The sequence below is a fragment of the Linepithema humile genome, chromosome 3 (assembly GCF_040581485.1).
Source record: "Linepithema humile isolate Giens D197 chromosome 3, Lhum_UNIL_v1.0, whole genome shotgun sequence".
In the NCBI taxonomy this organism is placed as follows: Eukaryota; Metazoa; Arthropoda; class Insecta; order Hymenoptera; family Formicidae; genus Linepithema; species Linepithema humile.
The window spans coordinates 13,114,656-13,119,655 of record NC_090130.1 but is presented as its reverse complement, the minus strand read 5'-3'; the positions used below and the strand labels follow the sequence as shown (position 1 = coordinate 13,119,655).

The following is a 5,000-nucleotide window of genomic DNA, read 5'->3' as shown; positions in this document are numbered from 1 at the left end:
GGCATCTGGTGGCGTACAGCTCGCGCCTCACCCCCCTCGACGTACGAATACGCGTCGGAAGGGTATTGGCGCGAACATGCACGTGCTGGACAAAATCACGGCCGGGAATAGCGTGACTCCCGTGATCCACCCACCACGAGGACAGGTTGGAATCCTGACACTCCCGCAGTTCAAAGCCGTCCACCGATTGGTGGAGTCGGCGGGACCACCACCTGTCCCGCAGGTGCTTTGAGGCTAAACACACGCCGTCCCGAGTGAGCGCATGACGCGCCCACTCGCAACGGCGGATCACCCAGGTGTGTTGGGCGATTGCCTGCACCTGCGGGGCAGTCGATGATTCCAGGCTGCGAAGGCGTTGATACAGCAGACCTGGAACCGTGGTGGCCAACGCGGGAATGCCAAGCCCGCCACTCGAGACCGGTGAGTGGAAGAAGGCCGTCGGAACGTCTTTTGGAAGACGAAGCCATCTGCGAACCGCCGCGCGGGTCTGTACGTCCAGAGCTCTCAATTTGCCAAGCGTGGCTCTTCCTAAGACCAGCGAGTGGTAAAGGCGAGGGAGAAGAAAGCAGCGGACGATTTTAATCCGCTGCTGGGGCTTCAAAGGCGCTCTGCTCAGCCGGCTCAGATACAGTGAAATATCCGAGCCGACTCTCCTCGGCCCTGCCGGTCGGAAATCGACCCCCAAATACCGCCACTCGGCGGCGGTGTCCAGCTGCGGAAGCCGCGAGCCGTCGCGCAGCTGGAACTGGGGGGTCGTAATGATCTTAATTTTCTTTTCCCGACCGGAAGGAACGAGGGACAGAACAGAGCACTTTTTCCCTTGAAAAAGAAGCCCCATCTCCCTAGCCTTATCTTCAACCACTCGCAAACAGGTCTGGAGGCCCCACTTGGTGGCAGCGAATAGGAGAACATCGTCAGCATATGCTATGCTGTTAATACGATGTTCTCCAAGCTGGTATCCGACGTCGGCAGGTATGGCTTTCATGACCACGTCTATCACCAGGCAAAAGAGCACCGGCGATAGCGGGTCCCCCTGCCTGACGCCTCTGCCGATACCAGAGAGCTCGGACCTGACACCGCGCACTTCAAACCTCGTGCTGCTACGGGCGTAACTGTTCCCGATATATTCTATAAAGCCGTGAGGCAGACCCAGGCCAGCCAAGGCGCCAGTGATAGCGCCGTGGCTGACGCTATCAAAGGCCTTCGCAAAATCCAGGGAAGCGACGTGCATTTCTCGACGACGGGACCTGGCATCCATTAATAAGGATGCCAGTACGGCGACATTTTCGCCGCACCCGTCGTCGAAGCACCGCTGTCGAAGATCGACAACCCTGGACTCGCGAAGCCTCTGGGCCAAGATCTTATGAAGATGCCTCACGGCCACGGAGGTTATTGAGATCGGACGGAAATCACCCGGTCGAGAGCATTCGCCCTTTTTCGGGATGAAAACCGTCCGACTCACCAGCAAATTTGCTGGGAACCCTCCGCAATGCAGCACGATGTTGAAGAGGAGAGCCTTGATAGATGATGGCATGGCTCTCCATAGACGCACACTAATGCCGTCCAATCCGGGGGCCGAGTTGAGGGGCAAGTTGACGGCTGCCACCTCCTCGCAGGAGATCGGAGACCAGGTGCCCAGCAGCTCACGCTTCGATGAAAGTCGCGGAGCCGCTGCCACAGGCGTCGAGGCCTGCGCGACGAACGGGCCCCAGTGCGCAGCCATCCGCTGCACATCCGGGACGACGTCCGCCTCAGGGACACCGTCCAAGATCTCCTTGGCCGCGCGCGACATATGCGAGCGGAAAAGGCGCTGTACGCGCGCGTACTCCGCTCGTCGTCGCGCTTTTCTCGCCGGATTGGCGACTGTGCGTCTAGGCGGTCGCAAATGAGGAGTTGTCGGAGGATAAACGCTGGCCAACCACGGATCAACGGACTCGATACTCCGCCTGCCATCCAGTATTCCTGATCCGATTTGGACCAGGAGGTTGGAATTCCAACCCTGGATGGCCTCCACGACCGGGATGAGAGCGCGGATAGCGCCGGCAAAACTGCCGTACATCTCACCCCAGCCGGGAGAGGGTGGTGATGGCGGAGGCGAGCCCGGAGACCCGCGACTGGAGATGGCTTGAGGGGAAGCAGAAGGACTGGAGCCGCCACCGGAGAGAAACGAACTCTCTCCAGACGTGGCGGACAGATCCTCAAGGGCCGCAGCAACGAGGCGCCGGTACTCGCCGTTCCTCCGCATTCCCTTGATAGCATCAAGGGTGCGGCTTGGGATAACGGCGAGTAGGTGTTGGTTAATAAACCGGACACCCCGATGCACGGCAAGGGCCTCCTCTCTCGCCATCATGCGCTGTTCCTCGGCGCTCCATTGGCGCTTTACCCTCTCGACATTAACCTCCTCATTAAAGATGGCCTCGTGGGCTCGGCGGCGATGTAAGCCGAGCCCGGACTTAGTGCTGAACACGCGGTCACAATCTGGGCATGCGTACTGTTCGGGCAAAGGGACAGGGGCAGGGGCAGGGGCAGCAAGGGCAGCAGGGGGCAGTTGGAGCTGAGCCGCAGCGGGTGGCCGGCGGGAACGGCCTGGAGCGGGCTCAGGCAAGGGGGACGATGATGCGGCAGGACCGGCGGCCCGAGGCTGCCGCCGGAGATTATATTTATCTCTTGGAGTCGTGCCTGCCGTGTACAGACCCGAGGGGCTGGCAACCCCACGGGCCCTTAAGAGAGTCATAGTTACTCCCGCCGTTTACGTTTACCCGCGCTTGCTTGAATTTCTTCACGTTGACATTCAGAGCACTGGGCAGAAATCACATTGCGTCAACACCAAGGAGAGGGCCATCGCAATGCTTTGTTTTAATTAGACAGTCGGATTCCCCTAGTCCGTGCCAGTTCTGAGCTGAGCGTTGAATGGCGGCCGAAGAGGACGATCGCGACGGCTCGCGCCGCCACGGAAGCCTCGCAGCAAGGAAGATCCGCGGGAGGCCAAGGCACGGGGACCGAGCTCGGATCCCGGGACCGGCGCGAGAACGCCGACCGTTCACCTCGCCCAGGCCCGGCACGTCAGCCAGACCCGCTTCCCGACCAAGCCCGACACGCCCCGCTCCTCAGAGCCAATCCTTATTCCGAAGTTACGGATCCAATTTGCCGACTTCCCTTACCTACATTAGTCTATCGACTAGAGGCTCTTTACCTTGGAGACCTGCTGCGGATATGGGTACGAACCGGCGCGACACCTCCACGTGGCCCTCTCCTGGATTTTCAAGGTCCGAGGGGAAGATCCGGACACCGCCGCAACTGCGGTGCTCTTCGCGTTCCAAACCCTATCTCCCTGCTAGAGGTTTCCAGGGAACTCGAACGCTTATACAGAAAAGAAAACTCTTCCCGGATCTCCCGACGGCGTCTCCAGGTCATTTTGGGTTACCCCGACGAACACTCTTACGAGGGCCCGAATTGTATGCGGTTCCGCTGCCGGGTTCCGGAATAGGAACCGGATTCCCTTTCGCTCCGACGGGCGTGTGTCTCTCGTCACACGGTCTCTCTCTCTTTCGGTCTCGTTGTCGAGAACACCAGAGTATGTACGCCGTCATTGACATAGGATTTCTCCTAGGGCTTAGGATCGACTGACTCGTGTGCAACGGCTGTTCACACGAAACCCTTCTCCACGTCAGTCCTCCAGGGCCTCGCTGGAGTATTTGCTACTACCACCAAGATCTGCACCGACGGCGGCTCCAGGCAGGCTCACGCCCAGACCCTTCTGCGCACACCGCCGCGACCCTCCTACTCGCTGTCAGGGCTTCGTGACGGCGCGCTTGCGCGCGGCCGCCCCACTTGCCGCTGACGGCAGAGAGATAGGCTCGACGCTTCAGCGCCATCCATTTTCAGGGCTAGTTGCTTCGGCAGGTGAGTTGTTACACACTCCTTAGCGGATTCCGACTTCCATGGCCACCGTCCTGCTGTCTTAAGCAACCAACGCCTTTCATGGTGTCCCATGAGCGTCGAGTTGGGCGCCTTAACTCTGCGTTTGGTTCATCCCACAGCGCCAGTTCTGCTTACCAAAAATGGCCCACTTGGCACTCTGATCCGAGATGCTCGTGGCTTCATAATTCAAGAAAGCCAGAGATCTCACCCATTTAAAGTTTGAGAATAGGTTGAGGTCGTTTCGGCCCCAAGGCCTCTAATCATTCGCTTTACCAGATGAGACTCGCGCGCGTTCCTGGCGGAACGGCCGAGTGCCAGCTATCCTGAGGGAAACTTCGGAGGGAACCAGCTACTAGATGGTTCGATTAGTCTTTCGCCCCTATACCCAGTTCCGACGATCGATTTGCACGTCAGAATCGCTACGGACCTCCATCAGGGTTTCCCCTGACTTCGTCCTGACCAGGCATAGTTCACCATCTTTCGGGTCCCAACGTGTACGCTCTGGGTGCGCCTCTTCTCGCGATGAGAATGAGACGCCCCGGGAGTGCGGAGCCGCATCGCGACGCGGCCCATCCTCCCTCGGTCGACAACCAGGGCCGACCTTCACTTTCATTGCGCCTTTAGGTCTCGCTAGTCCCAATGACTCGCGTACATGTTAGACTCCTTGGTCCGTGTTTCAAGACGGGTCCTAAGAGTACCCAAAGCAGTAGCGTCGCCGACCGGTATATCGTTTGCAGGCCTGTCGAAGGAGTTCCGTACGACCAACAGCGGGCCAGGACCGGGGACGGCGCTAGGTCCGTAACCTCCGAGTACCGTGGCGCGCGCTTGCGACGGTCCCGACGCACACGTGAGAAGAGTGCGGCCTGATACCATGCGTGTACCGCCGGGCAGCCGGCCGGGCGACCGAGGGTTTGCCGCGTGCCGTTTTACCGGCGACGCGACAGTCACCGCACTCGGGCCGTAGACCGACACCCAGCGGGTCGCGACGTCCTACTAGGGGAGAAGTGCACGACGACGAGCGCCGGACATCGACGCACGGTAGCGTGTCCGCGGTAGGATCCGCAAGGGCTCCGCGGAGC

The 5,000-nt window shown here is 59.9% G+C and overlaps 1 protein-coding gene and 1 pseudogene across 1 annotated transcript in view; one reads left to right on the top strand and one right to left on the bottom strand.

Annotated features, from left to right (window-relative positions):
• Window positions 1-5,000, top strand: part of LOC136998345 (uncharacterized) — a 77,357-nt gene that overhangs the window by 37,342 nt on the left and 35,015 nt on the right. The gene's annotated exons all lie outside the window — the stretch shown is intronic.
• The window catches only part of LOC136999140 (large subunit ribosomal RNA), an 8,618-nt pseudogene that overhangs the window by 3,113 nt on the left and 505 nt on the right, over window positions 1-5,000 (bottom strand).